This window comes from Dama dama, chromosome 13 (assembly GCF_033118175.1).
Source record: "Dama dama isolate Ldn47 chromosome 13, ASM3311817v1, whole genome shotgun sequence".
Lineage (NCBI taxonomy): Eukaryota > Metazoa > Chordata > Mammalia > Artiodactyla > Cervidae > Dama > Dama dama.
This window is the reverse complement of record NC_083693.1, coordinates 11,364,381-11,381,699: the sequence shown is the minus strand read 5'-3', so window position 1 is coordinate 11,381,699 and position 17,319 is coordinate 11,364,381. Positions and strand designations below refer to the sequence as shown.

The 17,319-nt window shown below is 55.9% G+C and overlaps 6 non-coding genes across 6 annotated transcripts; all 6 read right to left on the bottom strand.

The window, feature by feature from the left end:
- Positions 1-2,273: 2,273 nt before the first annotated feature.
- On the bottom strand, positions 2,274-2,366 carry LOC133068648 (small nucleolar RNA SNORD116). The gene has a single exon (XR_009695613.1). It is a non-coding gene; the product is annotated as a small nucleolar RNA SNORD116 (small nucleolar RNA).
- Positions 2,367-5,004: 2,638 nt separating this feature from the next.
- On the bottom strand, positions 5,005-5,097 carry LOC133068646 (small nucleolar RNA SNORD116). Its single transcript, XR_009695612.1, has one exon. It is a non-coding gene; the product is annotated as a small nucleolar RNA SNORD116 (small nucleolar RNA).
- A 2,638-nt stretch (positions 5,098-7,735) lies between these two features.
- On the bottom strand, positions 7,736-7,828 carry LOC133068645 (small nucleolar RNA SNORD116). The gene has a single exon (XR_009695611.1). It is a non-coding gene; the product is annotated as a small nucleolar RNA SNORD116 (small nucleolar RNA).
- A 2,638-nt stretch (positions 7,829-10,466) lies between these two features.
- Positions 10,467-10,559, bottom strand: LOC133068644 (small nucleolar RNA SNORD116). Its single transcript, XR_009695610.1, has one exon. It is a non-coding gene; the product is annotated as a small nucleolar RNA SNORD116 (small nucleolar RNA).
- A 2,638-nt stretch (positions 10,560-13,197) lies between these two features.
- Positions 13,198-13,290, bottom strand: LOC133068643 (small nucleolar RNA SNORD116). Its single transcript, XR_009695609.1, has one exon. It is a non-coding gene; the product is annotated as a small nucleolar RNA SNORD116 (small nucleolar RNA).
- Positions 13,291-15,928: 2,638 nt separating this feature from the next.
- Positions 15,929-16,021, bottom strand: LOC133068642 (small nucleolar RNA SNORD116). Its single transcript, XR_009695608.1, has one exon. It is a non-coding gene; the product is annotated as a small nucleolar RNA SNORD116 (small nucleolar RNA).
- Between the last annotated feature and the right edge of the window lie 1,298 nt (positions 16,022-17,319).

Here is a 17,319-nt window from a genome sequence, read left to right as displayed (position 1 = left end):
AAGCACAGGAACACTTGAGATGTGGACTTGGTCTCTCACTGAGTAACACTGATGCAGAGGTTTCACTGGGGGAAGGCCTGTATCTGCAACCCAACTACATCCATCCCTTACAGACAACTGGTTACCTACCGTTCAAAAGAGTGCACAAATTAGGCTCAAGGTCATGTGGGTGTCTTTCTGACTCAGCATGCATGGGTGGCAGGGGCTTCGATGTGGGGTTGAGTGCCTGTGTCCCGGTGTACCAACAAGAATGCACTCTCGGCAATTTGGGGGTGTGTCCAGAAATATGTCCAGGTAGCCAAGTCTCAGAGCCCGCACTGAAAGGCCCTGCAGTCTGAACACGCATGCCGTCTTCATGGAGCCCTGACTTCCTGTCCTCCCACCAAATGGGGGATGACACCTGGCAACTTGCTTCAGCCCCATGCAAAATTTCACTGAGGGGCTGTTGACGTAGGCTCTAGGCTCCCAGTCTCCATGACCCATGATCTCTGACCAAAGCACAGAATCTGACCGCCCAAGTCCACATTGCGGAGCATCTGTGTCAATGCCACGTACCCTGAGACTGTAGCTACTACTACAGCTCAGGGGTCCTTGGCACAAGGTTCACCTCCACCCTAACCAGAAAAGTTTCCCAGAGAACTACAGAGTAAGGTGAACTTGGCACTAGGGCAGATTCGGCCCAGCGCACCCTCGAATAGGAGCAGAATTCAAGGCATGCTTCTCTTCTTGCCAGTCAGTCTACTCACTGGGTGGCCACTGACAGAAAGGAAGGATGGGACTTGGACTTCCTCAGGTACCAGGATCCAGGGGTCAGTCCCACAGAAACACCACCCCTTTCCTGGCCAGATTATACTCACATCCACACCCTGTAGGGACCAGGATACTGACCACACCCTACAGAAAGCTCCCATAATGCAGGGCGTGGTCCACATTGGACTCATCCTGCCCCAAGGGTCACTCACCCAAATCTGAAGCCTCCAAGGCCTCGGCACACACAGGGACAATCCTCAAGCAGGAACACCCACAGGATGATGCTGGGCAAAATGACCGCGTGCACTCAGATCATTAAGGATGCTTTCATGAAGACTTCAGAAGACCTGTCAGGGGAAGACCCTGGATGCCACAGCTCTCTGCCAAAGCGCCATGGGAGCTGCTGGCTCCTACACTGAGTCAGCCTGGGTATTCCAACCAATGGCCAATCTCTACCAGAACCATGGGCCTCCAAGCTTGATGCTCCATTGCCAGGGGGCGAACACATTGGTGCTATCAGGGCCGGCTGACTGGCCCCAACCTTAGGGAGCCTAGGTAATTCCAGGCCCAGGGGACAAATGGCGGCCAAGGGGCATGTGCACACACCACATTACAACCCACAGGGCTGCTTGCTTGGCCTCTCTTCTTGCAACTCTTCAAGGCACCAAAGATACCCTTCGGGAGTCCTTCTACTGGCAGCAGGCCACCAACGACACAAACGTCACCTGTCACTGAGCCTCCCAGGCACAAGCAATGCCCCCTCCTCTATACCCAGCTGAGGGCAGCTTCAAAAGGACCACACTATGTATCAGTGAAAACAGAACAACAGTGCCTGCAGCCTCAGCAGACATAACATCCCAGGCAATCACACTGCGCTTTTCCTCACCTGCCCAACCATTCTCCTCTGGGGCTCTGGTCAACATGCAGGAGCAATGCAGGCCTGTGACCACAACACAGTCCATGGCGACCTCCAAGACTCAAGCATGTGACAGGACTTGCAATTCAGGAACTGCCAAGGGCAGAAATGAGGCCTATTCACTTTCACAACTGCCACCGTTCCCCTAGGTCTCTGCAGCCGCTGCAGCCCACAGGGTCCTCAGCAATCTCACCAACCCAAAGGGCCGCAATGGCCAGGGCCTCAGATCTGACCTGGGCCTCCAATCAGACACCACAGAAGCTTCCTTGCGTCAGAATCGACATCACGAGAGCCCCAATTAGCACACTTGCAGCAGGAACCAGGACAAAATGCACCGCTCTGAGAGAAGAGCTCACTGTCCGATGCCAGGATCGACTGCGACACCTACCACCACTGCACAAGCCGGATGCCTCTTCTGCTCCTCAGTGCCCTTCACCGTGGACCCCACATTCCAAGAGGGCTGCTCGAACATCTGGACACGGCCCACCCGCAGATGGGAGCCTCGCAAATGGTGGTGACCTGGCTCCTCCATGCGTGTGTGTGACGCAGTCAGAGAAGCCCTCTTGCTAACCAGTCCCACCCTTAACCCCAAGGGAGGCAACGTGCTGGACCTCAGTTTCGATGAGGAGACGGTAGTGAGTTCTCACTCATTTTGTTCAGATTTTCCAAGGAATGCATGAGAGGGTGTCGTCATCGATCCGAGCACGTGCTGGCTGGCTCCCCACCTCCACAGGGCAGGCAGCGCCGCTCCAAGGAGGAGCCAGTGACCTGGGAGTCCTCCAGCAGCCGGGGCACCTCAGAGCCCCCAGCCTTCTCAGCGAGAGGAACGGACCCTCCATACGTACAGCCACTCAGGCAGTGCCAGGAAACCTGAAATTCACGACACCTCTTGGGGCAGGAGAAGCCGTACCATACTCGGTGATCCTAAAAGACCTGGCACCACCCTGGGCCGCCATACTTCTTGCCGGACTCCCTTGCACCTCGGGCCACCGCCTCATGGGCGGACCTTCGTCACCTGGGTCATGGACAGCCATATCTGGCAACTGCACCTGACGAGGGGACAGAAAGCACAGGAACACTTGAGATGTGGACTTGGTCTCTCACTGAGTAACACTGATGCAGAGGTTTCACTGGGGGAAGGCCTGTATCTGCAACCCAACTACATCCATCCCTTACAGACAACTGGTTACCTACCGTTCAAAAGAGTGCACAAATTAGGCTCAAGGTCATGTGGGTGTCTTTCTGACTCAGCATGCATGGGTGGCAGGGGCTTCGATGTGGGGTTGAGTGCCTGTGTCCCGGTGTACCAACAAGAATGCACTCTCGGCAATTTGGGGGTGTGTCCAGAAATATGTCCAGGTAGCCAAGTCTCAGAGCCCGCACTGAAAGGCCCTGCAGTCTGAACACGCATGCCGTCTTCATGGAGCCCTGACTTCCTGTCCTCCCACCAAATGGGGGATGACACCTGGCAACTTGCTTCAGCCCCATGCAAAATTTCACTGAGGGGCTGTTGACGTAGGCTCTAGGCTCCCAGTCTCCATGACCCATGATCTCTGACCAAAGCACAGAATCTGACCGCCCAAGTCCACATTGCGGAGCATCTGTGTCAATGCCACGTACCCTGAGACTGTAGCTACTACTACAGCTCAGGGGTCCTTGGCACAAGGTTCACCTCCACCCTAACCAGAAAAGTTTCCCAGAGAACTACAGAGTAAGGTGAACTTGGCACTAGGGCAGATTCGGCCCAGCGCACCCTCGAATAGGAGCAGAATTCAAGGCATGCGTCTCTTCCTGCCAGTCAGTCTACTCACTGGGCGGCCACTGACAGAAAGGAAGGATGGGACTTGGACTTCCTCAGGTACCAGGATCCAGGGGTCAGTCCCACAGAAACACCATCCCTTTCCTGGCCAGATTATACTCACATCCACACCCTGTAGGGACCAGGATACTGACCACACCCTACAGAAAGCTCCCATAATGCAGGGCGTGGTCCACATTGGACTCATCCTGCCCCAAGGGTCACTCACCCAAATCTGAAGCCTCCAAGGCCTCGGCACACACAGGGACAATCCTCAAGCAGGAACACCCACAGGATGATGCTGGGCAAAATGACCGCGTGCACTCAGATCATTAAGGATGCTTTCATGAAGACTTCAGAAGACCTGTCAGGGGAAGACCCTGGATGCCACAGGTCTCTGCCAAAGCGCCATGGGAGCTGCTGGCTCCTACACTGAGTCAGCCTGGGTATTCCAACCAATGGCCAATCTCTACCAGAACCATGGGCCTCCAAGCTTGATGCTCCATTGCCAGGGGGCGAACACATTGGTGCTATCAGGGCCGGCTGACTGGCCCCAACCTTAGGGAGCCTAGGTAATTCCAGGCCCAGGGGACAAATGGCGGCCAAGGGGCATGTGCACACACCACATTACAACCCACAGGGCTGCTTGCTTGGCCTCTCTTCTTGCAACTCTTCAAGGCACCAAAGATACCCTTCGGGAGTCCTTCTACTGGCAGCAGGCCACCAACGACACAAACGTCACCTGTCACTGAGCCTCCCAGGCACAAGCAATGCCCCCTCCTCTATACCCAGCTGAGGGCAGCTTCAAAAGGACCACACTATGTATCAGTGAAAACAGAACAACAGTGCCTGCAGCCTCAGCAGACATAACATCCCAGGCAATCACACTGCGCTTTTCCTCACGTGCCCAACCATTCTCCTCTGGGGCTCTGGTCAACATGCAGGAGCAATGCAGGCCTGTGACCACAACACAGTCCATGGCGACCTCCAAGACTCAAGCATGTGACAGGACTTGCAATTCAGGAACTGCCAAGGGCAGAAATGAGGCCTATTAACTTTCACAACTGCCACCGTTCCCCTAGGTCTCTGCAGCCGCTGCAGCCCACAGGGTCCTCAGCAATCTCACCAACCCAAAGGGCCGCAATGGCCAGGGCCTCAGATCTGACCTGGGCCTCCAATCAGACACCACAGAAGCTTCCTTGCGTCAGAATCGACATCACGAGAGCCCCAATTAGCACACTTGCAGCAGGAACCAGGACAAAATGCACCGCTCTGAGAGAAGAGCTCACTGTCCGATGCCAGGATCGACTGCGACACCTACCACCACTGCACAAGCCGGATGCCTCTTCTGCTCCTCAGTGCCCTTCACCGTGGACCCCACATTCCAAGAGGGCTGCTCGAACATCTGGACACGGCCCACCCGCAGATGGGAGCCTCGCAAATGGTGGTGACCTGGCTCCTCCATGCGTGTGTGTGACGCAGTCAGAGAAGCCCTCTTGCTAACCAGTCCCACCCTTAACCCCAAGGGAGGCAACGTGCTGGACCTCAGTTTCGATGAGGAGACGGTAGTGAGTTCTCACTCATTTTGTTCAGATTTTCCAAGGAATGCATGAGAGGGTGTCGTCATCGATCCGAGCACGTGCTGGCTGGCTCCCCACCTCCACAGGGCAGGCAGCGCCGCTCCAAGGAGGAGCCAGTGACCTGGGAGTCCTCCAGCAGCCGGGGCACCTCAGAGCCCCCAGCCTTCTCAGCGAGAGGAACGGACCCTCCATACGTACAGCCACTCAGGCAGTGCCAGGAAACCTGAAATTCACGACACCTCTTGGGGCAGGAGAAGCCGTACCATACTCGGTGATCCTAAAAGACCTGGCACCACCCTGGGCCGCCATACTTCTTGCCGGACTCCCTTGCACCTCGGGCCACCGCCTCATGGGCGGACCTTCGTCACCTGGGTCATGGACAGCCATATCTGGCAACTGCACCTGACGAGGGGACAGAAAGCACAGGAACACTTGAGATGTGGACTTGGTCTCTCACTGAGTAACACTGATGCAGAGGTTTCACTGGGGGAAGGCCTGTATCTGCAACCCAACTACATCCATCCCTTACAGACAACTGGTTACCTACCGTTCAAAAGAGTGCACAAATTAGGCTCAAGGTCATGTGGGTGTCTTTCTGACTCAGCATGCATGGGTGGCAGGGGCTTCGATGTGGGGTTGAGTGCCTGTGTCCCGGTGTACCAACAAGAATGCACTCTCGGCAATTTGGGGGTGTGTCCAGAAATATGTCCAGGTAGCCAAGTCTCAGAGCCCGCACTGAAAGGCCCTGCAGTCTGAACACGCATGCCGTCTTCATGGAGCCCTGACTTCCTGTCCTCCCACCAAATGGGGGATGACACCTGGCAACTTGCTTCAGCCCCATGCAAAATTTCACTGAGGGGCTGTTGACGTAGGCTCTAGGCTCCCAGTCTCCATGACCCATGATCTCTGACCAAAGCACAGAATCTGACCGCCCAAGTCCACATTGCGGAGCATCTGTGTCAATGCCACGTACCCTGAGACTGTAGCTACTACTACAGCTCAGGGGTCCTTGGCACAAGGTTCACCTCCACCCTAACCAGAAAAGTTTCCCAGAGAACTACAGAGTAAGGTGAACTTGGCACTAGGGCAGATTCGGCCCAGCGCACCCTCGAATAGGAGCAGAATTCAAGGCATGCGTCTCTTCCTGCCAGTCAGTCTACTCACTGGGCGGCCACTGACAGAAAGGAAGGATGGGACTTGGACTTCCTCAGGTACCAGGATCCAGGGGTCAGTCCCACAGAAACACCATCCCTTTCCTGGCCAGATTATACTCACATCCACACCCTGTAGGGACCAGGATACTGACCACACCCTACAGAAAGCTCCCATAATGCAGGGCGTGGTCCACATTGGACTCATCCTGCCCCAAGGGTCACTCACCCAAATCTGAAGCCTCCAAGGCCTCGGCACACACAGGGACAATCCTCAAGCAGGAACACCCACAGGATGATGCTGGGCAAAATGACCGCGTGCACTCAGATCATTAAGGATGCTTTCATGAAGACTTCAGAAGACCTGTCAGGGGAAGACCCTGGATGCCACAGGTCTCTGCCAAAGCGCCATGGGAGCTGCTGGCTCCTACACTGAGTCAGCCTGGGTATTCCAACCAATGGCCAATCTCTACCAGAACCATGGGCCTCCAAGCTTGATGCTCCATTGCCAGGGGGCGAACACATTGGTGCTATCAGGGCCGGCTGACTGGCCCCAACCTTAGGGAGCCTAGGTAATTCCAGGCCCAGGGGACAAATGGCGGCCAAGGGGCATGTGCACACACCACATTACAACCCACAGGGCTGCTTGCTTGGCCTCTCTTCTTGCAACTCTTCAAGGCACCAAAGATACCCTTCGGGAGTCCTTCTACTGGCAGCAGGCCACCAACGACACAAACGTCACCTGTCACTGAGCCTCCCAGGCACAAGCAATGCCCCCTCCTCTATACCCAGCTGAGGGCAGCTTCAAAAGGACCACACTATGTATCAGTGAAAACAGAACAACAGTGCCTGCAGCCTCAGCAGACATAACATCCCAGGCAATCACACTGTGCTTTTCCTCACGTGCCCAACCATTCTCCTCTGGGGCTCTGGTCAACATGCAGGAGCAATGCAGGCCTGTGACCACAACACAGTCCATGGCGACCTCCAAGACTCAAGCATGTGACAGGACTTGCAATTCAGGAACTGCCAAGGGCAGAAATGAGGCCTATTCACTTTCACAACTGCCACCGTTCCCCTAGGTCTCTGCAGCCGCTGCAGCCCACAGGGTCCTCAGCAATCTCACCAACCCAAAGGGCCGCAATGGCCAGGGCCTCAGATCTGACCTGGGCCTCCAATCAGACACCACAGAAGCTTCCTTGCGTCAGAATCGACATCACGAGAGCCCCAATTAGCACACTTGCAGCAGGAACCAGGACAAAATGCACCGCTCTGAGAGAAGAGCTCACTGTCCGATGCCAGGATCGACTGCGACACCTACCACCACTGCACAAGCCGGATGCCTCTTCTGCTCCTCAGTGCCCTTCACCGTGGACCCCACATTCCAAGACGGCTGCTCGAACATCTGGACACGGCCCACCCGCAGATGGGAGCCTCGCAAATGGTGGTGACCTGGCTCCTCCATGCGTGTGTGTGACGCAGTCAGAGAAGCCCTCTTGCTAACCAGTCCCACCCTTAACCCCAAGGGAGGCAACGTGCTGGACCTCAGTTTCGATGAGGAGACGGTAGTGAGTTCTCACTCATTTTGTTCAGATTTTCCAAGGAATGCATGAGAGGGTGTCGTCATCGATCCGAGCACGTGCTGGCTGGCTCCCCACCTCCACAGGGCAGGCAGCGCCGCTCCAAGGAGGAGCCAGTGACCTGGGAGTCCTCCAGCAGCCGGGGCACCTCAGAGCCCCCAGCCTTCTCAGCGAGAGGAACGGACCCTCCATACGTACAGCCACTCAGGCAGTGCCAGGAAACCTGAAATTCACGACACCTCTTGGGGCAGGAGAAGCCGTACCATACTCGGTGATCCTAAAAGACCTGGCACCACCCTGGGCCGCCATACTTCTTGCCGGACTCCCTTGCACCTCGGGCCACCGCCTCATGGGCGGACCTTCGTCACCTGGGTCATGGACAGCCATATCTGGCAACTGCACCTGACGAGGGGACAGAAAGCACAGGAACACTTGAGATGTGGACTTGGTCTCTCACTGAGTAACACTGATGCAGAGGTTTCACTGGGGGAAGGCCTGTATCTGCAACCCAACTACATCCATCCCTTACAGACAACTGGTTACCTACCGTTCAAAAGAGTGCACAAATTAGGCTCAAGGTCATGTGGGTGTCTTTCTGACTCAGCATGCATGGGTGGCAGGGGCTTCGATGTGGGGTTGAGTGCCTGTGTCCCGGTGTACCAACAAGAATGCACTCTCGGCAATTTGGGGGTGTGTCCAGAAATATGTCCAGGTAGCCAAGTCTCAGAGCCCGCACTGAAAGGCCCTGCAGTCTGAACACGCATGCCGTCTTCATGGAGCCCTGACTTCCTGTCCTCCCACCAAATGGGGGATGACACCTGGCAACTTGCTTCAGCCCCATGCAAAATTTCACTGAGGGGCTGTTGACGTAGGCTCTAGGCTCCCAGTCTCCATGACCCATGATCTCTGACCAAAGCACAGAATCTGACCGCCCAAGTCCACATTGCGGAGCATCTGTGTCAATGCCACGTACCCTGAGACTGTAGCTACTACTACAGCTCAGGGGTCCTTGGCACAAGGTTCACCTCCACCCTAACCAGAAAAGTTTCCCAGAGAACTACAGAGTAAGGTGAACTTGGCACTAGGGCAGATTCGGCCCAGCGCACCCTCGAATAGGAGCAGAATTCAAGGCATGCGTCTCTTCCTGCCAGTCAGTCTACTCACTGGGCGGCCACTGACAGAAAGGAAGGATGGGACTTGGACTTCCTCAGGTACCAGGATCCAGGGGTCAGTCCCACAGAAACACCATCCCTTTCCTGGCCAGATTATACTCACATCCACACCCTGTAGGGACCAGGATACTGACCACACCCTACAGAAAGCTCCCATAATGCAGGGCGTGGTCCACATTGGACTCATCCTGCCCCAAGGGTCACTCACCCAAATCTGAAGCCTCCAAGGCCTCGGCACACACAGGGACAATCCTCAAGCAGGAACACCCACAGGATGATGCTGGGCAAAATGACCGCGTGCACTCAGATCATTAAGGATGCTTTCATGAAGACTTCAGAAGACCTGTCAGGGGAAGACCCTGGATGCCACAGGTCTCTGCCAAAGCGCCATGGGAGCTGCTGGCTCCTACACTGAGTCAGCCTGGGTATTCCAACCAATGGCCAATCTCTACCAGAACCATGGGCCTCCAAGCTTGATGCTCCATTGCCAGGGGGCGAACACATTGGTGCTATCAGGGCCGGCTGACTGGCCCCAACCTTAGGGAGCCTAGGTAATTCCAGGCCCAGGGGACAAATGGCGGCCAAGGGGCATGTGCACACACCACATTACAACCCACAGGGCTGCTTGCTTGGCCTCTCTTCTTGCAACTCTTCAAGGCACCAAAGATACCCTTCGGGAGTCCTTCTACTGGCAGCAGGCCACCAACGACACAAACGTCACCTGTCACTGAGCCTCCCAGGCACAAGCAATGCCCCCTCCTCTATACCCAGCTGAGGGCAGCTTCAAAAGGACCACACTATGTATCAGTGAAAACAGAACAACAGTGCCTGCAGCCTCAGCAGACATAACATCCCAGGCAATCACACTGTGCTTTTCCTCACGTGCCCAACCATTCTCCTCTGGGGCTCTGGTCAACATGCAGGAGCAATGCAGGCCTGTGACCACAACACAGTCCATGGCGACCTCCAAGACTCAAGCATGTGACAGGACTTGCAATTCAGGAACTGCCAAGGGCAGAAATGAGGCCTATTAACTTTCACAACTGCCACCGTTCCCCTAGGTCTCTGCAGCCGCTGCAGCCCACAGGGTCCTCAGCAATCTCACCAACCCAAAGGGCCGCAATGGCCAGGGCCTCAGATCTGACCTGGGCCTCCAATCAGACACCACAGAAGCTTCCTTGCGTCAGAATCGACATCACGAGAGCCCCAATTAGCACACTTGCAGCAGGAACCAGGACAAAATGCACCGCTCTGAGAGAAGAGCTCACTGTCCGATGCCAGGATCGACTGCGACACCTACCACCACTGCACAAGCCGGATGCCTCTTCTGCTCCTCAGTGCCCTTCACCGTGGACCCCACATTCCAAGAGGGCTGCTCGAACATCTGGACACGGCCCACCCGCAGATGGGAGCCTCGCAAATGGTGGTGACCTGGCTCCTCCATGCGTGTGTGTGACGCAGTCAGAGAAGCCCTCTTGCTAACCAGTCCCACCCTTAACCCCAAGGGAGGCAACGTGCTGGACCTCAGTTTCGATGAGGAGACGGTAGTGAGTTCTCACTCATTTTGTTCAGATTTTCCAAGGAATGCATGAGAGGGTGTCGTCATCGATCCGAGCACGTGCTGGCTGGCTCCCCACCTCCACAGGGCAGGCAGCGCCGCTCCAAGGAGGAGCCAGTGACCTGGGAGTCCTCCAGCAGCCGGGGCACCTCAGAGCCCCCAGCCTTCTCAGCGAGAGGAACGGACCCTCCATACGTACAGCCACTCAGGCAGTGCCAGGAAACCTGAAATTCACGACACCTCTTGGGGCAGGAGAAGCCGTACCATACTCGGTGATCCTAAAAGACCTGGCACCACCCTGGGCCGCCATACTTCTTGCCGGACTCCCTTGCACCTCGGGCCACCGCCTCAGGGGCGGACCTTCGTCACCTGGGTCATGGACAGCCATATCTGGCAACTGCACCTGACGAGGGGACAGAAAGCACAGGAACACTTGAGATGTGGACTTGGTCTCTCACTGAGTAACACTGATGCAGAGGTTTCACTGGGGGAAGGCCTGTATCTGCAACCCAACTACATCCATCCCTTACAGACAACTGGTTACCTACCGTTCAAAAGAGTGCACAAATTAGGCTCAAGGTCATGTGGGTGTCTTTCTGACTCAGCATGCATGGGTGGCAGGGGCTTCGATGTGGGGTTGAGTGCCTGTGTCCCGGTGTACCAACAAGAATGCACTCTCGGCAATTTGGGGGTGTGTCCAGAAATATGTCCAGGTAGCCAAGTCTCAGAGCCCGCAATGAAAGGCCCTGCAGTCTGAACACGCATGCCGTCTTCATGGAGCCCTGACTTCCTGTCCTCCCACCAAATGGGGGATGACACCTGGCAACTTGCTTCAGCCCCATGCAAAATTTCACTGAGGGGCTGTTGACGTAGGCTCTAGGCTCCCAGTCTCCATGACCCATGATCTCTGACCAAAGCACAGAATCTGACCGCCCAAGTCCACATTGCGGAGCATCTGTGTCAATGCCACGTACCCTGAGACTGTAGCTACTACTACAGCTCAGGGGTCCTTGGCACAAGGTTCACCTCCACCCTAACCAGAAAAGTTTCCCAGAGAACTACAGAGTAAGGTGAACTTGGCACTAGGGCAGATTCGGCCCAGCGCACCCTCGAATAGGAGCAGAATTCAAGGCATGCGTCTCTTCCTGCCAGTCAGTCTACTCACTGGGCGGCCACTGACAGAAAGGAAGGATGGGACTTGGACTTCCTCAGGTACCAGGATCCAGGGGTCAGTCCCACAGAAACACCATCCCTTTCCTGGCCAGATTATCCTCACATCCACACCCTGTAGGGACCAGGATACTGACCACACCCTACAGAATGCTCCCATAATGCAGGGCGTGGTCCACATTGGACTCATCCTGCCCCAAGGGTCACTCACCCAAATCTGAAGCCTCCAAGGCCTCGGCACACACAGGGACAATCCTCAAGCAGGAACACCCACAGGATGATGCTGGGCAAAATGACCGCGTGCACTCAGATCATTAAGGATGCTTTCATGAAGACTTCAGAAGACCTGTCAGGGGAAGACCCTGGATGCCACAGGTCTCTGCCAAAGCGCCATGGGAGCTGCTGGCTCCTACACTGAGTCAGCCTGGGTATTCCAACCAATGGCCAATCTCTACCAGAACCATGGGCCTCCAAGCTTGATGCTCCATTGCCAGGGGGCGAACACATTGGTGCTATCAGGGCCGGCTGACTGGCCCCAACCTTAGGGAGCCTAGGTAATTCCAGGCCCAGGGGACAAATGGCGGCCAAGGGGCATGTGCACACACCACATTACAACCCACAGGGCTGCTTGCTTGGCCTCTCTTCTTGCAACTCTTCAAGGCACCAAAGATACCCTTCGGGAGTCCTTCTACTGGCAGCAGGCCACCAACGACACAAACGTCACCTGTCACTGAGCCTCCCAGGCACAAGCAATGCCCCCTCCTCTATACCCAGCTGAGGGCAGCTTCAAAAGGACCACACTATGTATCAGTGAAAACAGAACAACAGTGCCTGCAGCCTCAGCAGACATAACATCCCAGGCAATCACACTGCGCTTTTCCTCACCTGCCCAACCATTCTCCTCTGGGGCTCTGGTCAACATGCAGGAGCAATGCAGGCCTGTGACCACAACACAGTCCATGGCGACCTCCAAGACTCAAGCATGTGACAGGACTTGCAATTCAGGAACTGCCAAGGGCAGAAATGAGGCCTATTCACTTTCACAACTGCCACCGTTCCCCTAGGTCTCTGCAGCCGCTGCAGCCCACAGGGTCCTCAGCAATCTCACCAACCCAAAGGGCCGCAATGGCCAGGGCCTCAGATCTGACCTGGGCCTCCAATCAGACACCACAGAAGCTTCCTTGCGTCAGAATCGACATCACGAGAGCCCCAATTAGCACACTTGCAGCAGGAACCAGGACAAAATGCACCGCTCTGAGAGAAGAGCTCACTGTCCGATGCCAGGATCGACTGCGACACCTACCACCACTGCACAAGCCGGATGCCTCTTCTGCTCCTCAGTGCCCTTCACCGTGGACCCCACATTCCAAGAGGGCTGCTCGAACATCTGGACACGGCCCACCCGCAGATGGGAGCCTCGCAAATGGTGGTGACCTGGCTCCTCCATGCGTGTGTGTGACGCAGTCAGAGAAGCCCTCTTGCTAACCAGTCCCACCCTTAACCCCAAGGGAGGCAACGTGCTGGACCTCAGTTTCGATGAGGAGACGGTAGTGAGTTCTCACTCATTTTGTTCAGATTTTCCAAGGAATGCATGAGAGGGTGTCGTCATCGATCCGAGCACGTGCTGGCTGGCTCCCCACCTCCACAGGGCAGGCAGCGCCGCTCCAAGGAGGAGCCAGTGACCTGGGAGTCCTCCAGCAGCCGGGGCACCTCAGAGCCCCCAGCCTTCTCAGCGAGAGGAACGGACCCTCCATACGTACAGCCACTCAGGCAGTGCCAGGAAACCTGAAATTCACGACACCTCTTGGGGCAGGAGAAGCCGTACCATACTCGGTGATCCTAAAAGACCTGGCACCACCCTGGGCCGCCATACTTCTTGCCGGACTCCCTTGCACCTCGGGCCACCGCCTCAGGGGCGGACCTTCGTCACCTGGGTCATGGACAGCCATATCTGGCAACTGCACCTGACGAGGGGACAGAAAGCACAGGAACACTTGAGATGTGGACTTGGTCTCTCACTGAGTAACACTGATGCAGAGGTTTCACTGGGGGAAGGCCTGTATCTGCAACCCAACTACATCCATCCCTTACAGACAACTGGTTACCTAACGTTCAAAAGAGTGCACAAATTAGGCTCAAGGTCATGTGGGTGTCTTTCTGACTCAGCATGCATGGGTGGCAGGGGCTTCGATGTGGGGTTGAGTGCCTGTGTCCCGGTGTACCAACAAGAATGCACTCTCGGCAATTTGGGGGTGTGTCCAGAAATATGTCCAGGTAGCCAAGTCTCAGAGCCCGCACTGAAAGGCCCTGCAGTCGGAACACGCATGCCGTCTTCATGGAGCCCTGACCTCCTGTCCTCCCACGAAATGGGGGATGACACCTGGCAACTACCTTCAGCCCCATGCAAAATTTCACTGAGGGGCTGTTGACGTAGGCTCTAGGCTCCCAGTCTCCATGACCCATGATCTCTGAACAAAGCGCAGAATCTGACCGCCCAAGGCCACCTTGCGGAGCATCTGTGTCAATGCCACGTACCCTGAGACTGTAGCTACTACTACAGCTCAGGGGTCCTTGGCACAAGGTTCACCTCCACCCTAACCAGAAAAGTTTCCCAGAGAACTACAGAGTAAGGTGAACTTGGCACTAGGGCAGATTCGGCCCAGCGCACCCTCGAATAGGAGCAGAATTCAAGGCATGCGTCTCTTCCTGCCAGTCAGTCTACTCACTGGGCGGCCACTGACAGAAAGGAAGGATGGGACTTGGACTTCCTCAGGTACCAGGATCCAGGGGTCAGTCCCACAGAAACACCATCCCTTTCCTGGCCAGATTATCCTCACATCCACACCCTGTAGGGACCAGGATACTGACCACACCCTACAGAATGCTCCCATAATGCAGGGCGTGGTCCACATTGGACTCATCCTGCCCCAAGGGTCACTCACCCAAATCTGAAGCCTCCAAGGCCTCGGCACACACAGGGACAATCCTCAAGCAGGAACACCCACAGGATGATGCTGGGCAAAATGACCGCGTGCACTCAGATCATTAAGGATGCTTTCATGAAGACTTCAGAAGACCTGTCAGGGGAAGACCCTGGATGCCACAGGTCTCTGCCAAAGCGCCATGGGAGCTGCTGGCTCCTACACTGAGTCAGCCTGGGTATTCCAACCAATGGCCAATCTCTACCAGAACCATGGGCCTCCAAGCTTGATGCTCCATTGCCAGGGGGCGAACACATTGGTGCTATCAGGGCCGGCTGACTGGCCCCAACCTTAGGGAGCCTAGGTAATTCCAGGCCCAGGGGACAAATGGCGGCCAAGGGGCATGTGCACACACCACATTACAACCCACAGGGCTGCTTGCTTGGCCTCTCTTCTTGCAACTCTTCAAGGCACCAAAGATACCCTTCGGGAGTCCTTCTACTGGCAGCAGGCCACCAACGACACAAACGTCACCTGTCACTGAGCCTCCCAGGCACAAGCAATGCCCCCTCCTCTATACCCAGCTGAGGGCAGCTTCAAAAGGACCACACTATGTATCAGTGAAAACAGAACAACAGTGCCTGCAGCCTCAGCAGACATAACATCCCAGGCAATCACACTGCGCTTTTCCTCACCTGCCCAACCATTCTCCTCTGGGGCTCTGGTCAACATGCAGGAGCAATGCAGGCCTGTGACCACAACACAGTCCATGGCGACCTCCAAGACTCAAGCATGTGACAGGACTTGCAATTCAGGAACTGCCAAGGGCAGAAATGAGGCCTATTCACTTTCACAACTGCCACCGTTCCCCTAGGTCTCTGCAGCCGCTGCAGCCCACAGGGTCCTCAGCAATCTCACCAACCCAAAGGGCCGCAATGGCCAGGGCCTCAGATCTGACCTGGGCCTCCAATCAGACACCACAGAAGCTTCCTTGCGTCAGAATCGACATCACGAGAGCCCCAATTAGCACACTTGCAGCAGGAACCAGGACAAAATGCACCGCTCTGAGAGAAGAGCTCACTGTCCGATGCCAGGATCGACTGCGACACCTACCACCACTGCACAAGCCGGATGCCTCTTCTGCTCCTCAGTGCCCTTCACCGTGGACCCCACATTCCAAGAGGGCTGCTCGAACATCTGGACACGGCCCACCCGCAGATGGGAGCCTCGCAAATGGTGGTGACCTGGCTCCTCCATGCGTGTGTGTGACGCAGTCAGAGAAGCCCTCTTGCTAACCAGTCCCACCCTTAACCCCAAGGGAGGCAACGTGCTGGACCTCAGTTTCGATGAGGAGACGGTAGTGAGTTCTCACTCATTTTGTTCAGATTTTCCAAGGAATGCATGAGAGGGTGTCGTCATCGATCCGAGCACGTGCTGGCTGGCTCCCCACCTCCACAGGGCAGGCAGCGCCGCTCCAAGGAGGAGTCAGTGACCTGGGAGTCCTCCAGCAGCCGGGGCACCTCAGAGCCCCCAGGCTTCTTAGTGAGAGGAACGGACCCTCCATACGTACAGCCACTCAGGCAGTGCCAGGAAACCTGAAATTCACGACACGTCTTGGGGCAGGAGAAGCCGTACCGTGCTCGGTGATCCTAAAGACCGGGCAGCACCCTGGGCCGCCACACTTCTTGCCGGACTCCCTTGCACCTCGAGCCGCCGCCTCATGGGCGGACCTTCGTCTCCTGGGTAATGGACAGCCATATCTGGCAACTGCACCTGACAAGGGGACAGAAAGCACAGGAACACTTGAGATGTGGACTTGGTCTCTCACTGAGTAACACTGATGCAGAGGTTTCACTGGGGGAAGGCCTGTATCTGCAACCCAACTACATCCATCCCTTACAGACAACTGGTTACCTACCGTTCAAAAGAGTGCACAAATTAGGCTCAAGGTCATGTGGGTGTCTTTCTGACTCAGCATGCATGGGTGGCAGGGGCTTCGATGTGGGGTTGAGTGCCTGTGTCCCGGTGTACCAACAAGAATGCACTCTCGGCAATTTGGGGGTGTGTCCAGAAATATGTCCAGGTAGCCAAGTCTCAGAGCCCGCACTGAAAGGCCCTGCAGTCTGAACACGCATGCCGTCTTCATGGAGCCCTGACTTCCTGGCCTCCCACCAAATGGGGGATGACACCTGGCAACTTGCTTCAGCCCCATGCAAAATTTCACTGAGGGGCTGTTGACGTAGGCTCTAGGCTCCCAGTCTCCATGACCCATGATCTCTGACCAAAGCACAGAATCTGACCGCCCAAGTCCACATTGCGGAGCATCTGTGTCAATGCCACGTACCCTGAGACTGTAGCTACTACTACAGCTCAGGGGTCCTTGGCACAAGGTTCACCTCCACCCTAACCAGAAAAGTTTCCCAGAGAACTACAGAGTAAGGTGAACTTGGCACTAGGGCAGATTCGGCCCAGCGCACCCTCGAATAGGAGCAGAATTCAAGGCATGCGTCTCTTCCTGCCAGTCAGTCTACTCACTGGGCGGCCTCTGACAGAGAGGAAGGATGGGACTTGGACTTCCTCAGGTACCAGGATCCAGGGGTCAGTCCCACAGAAACAGCATCCCTTTCCTGGCCAGATTATCCTCACATCCACACCCTGTAGGGACCAGGCTACTGACCACACCCTACAGAAAGCTCCCATAATGCAGGGCGTGGACCACATTG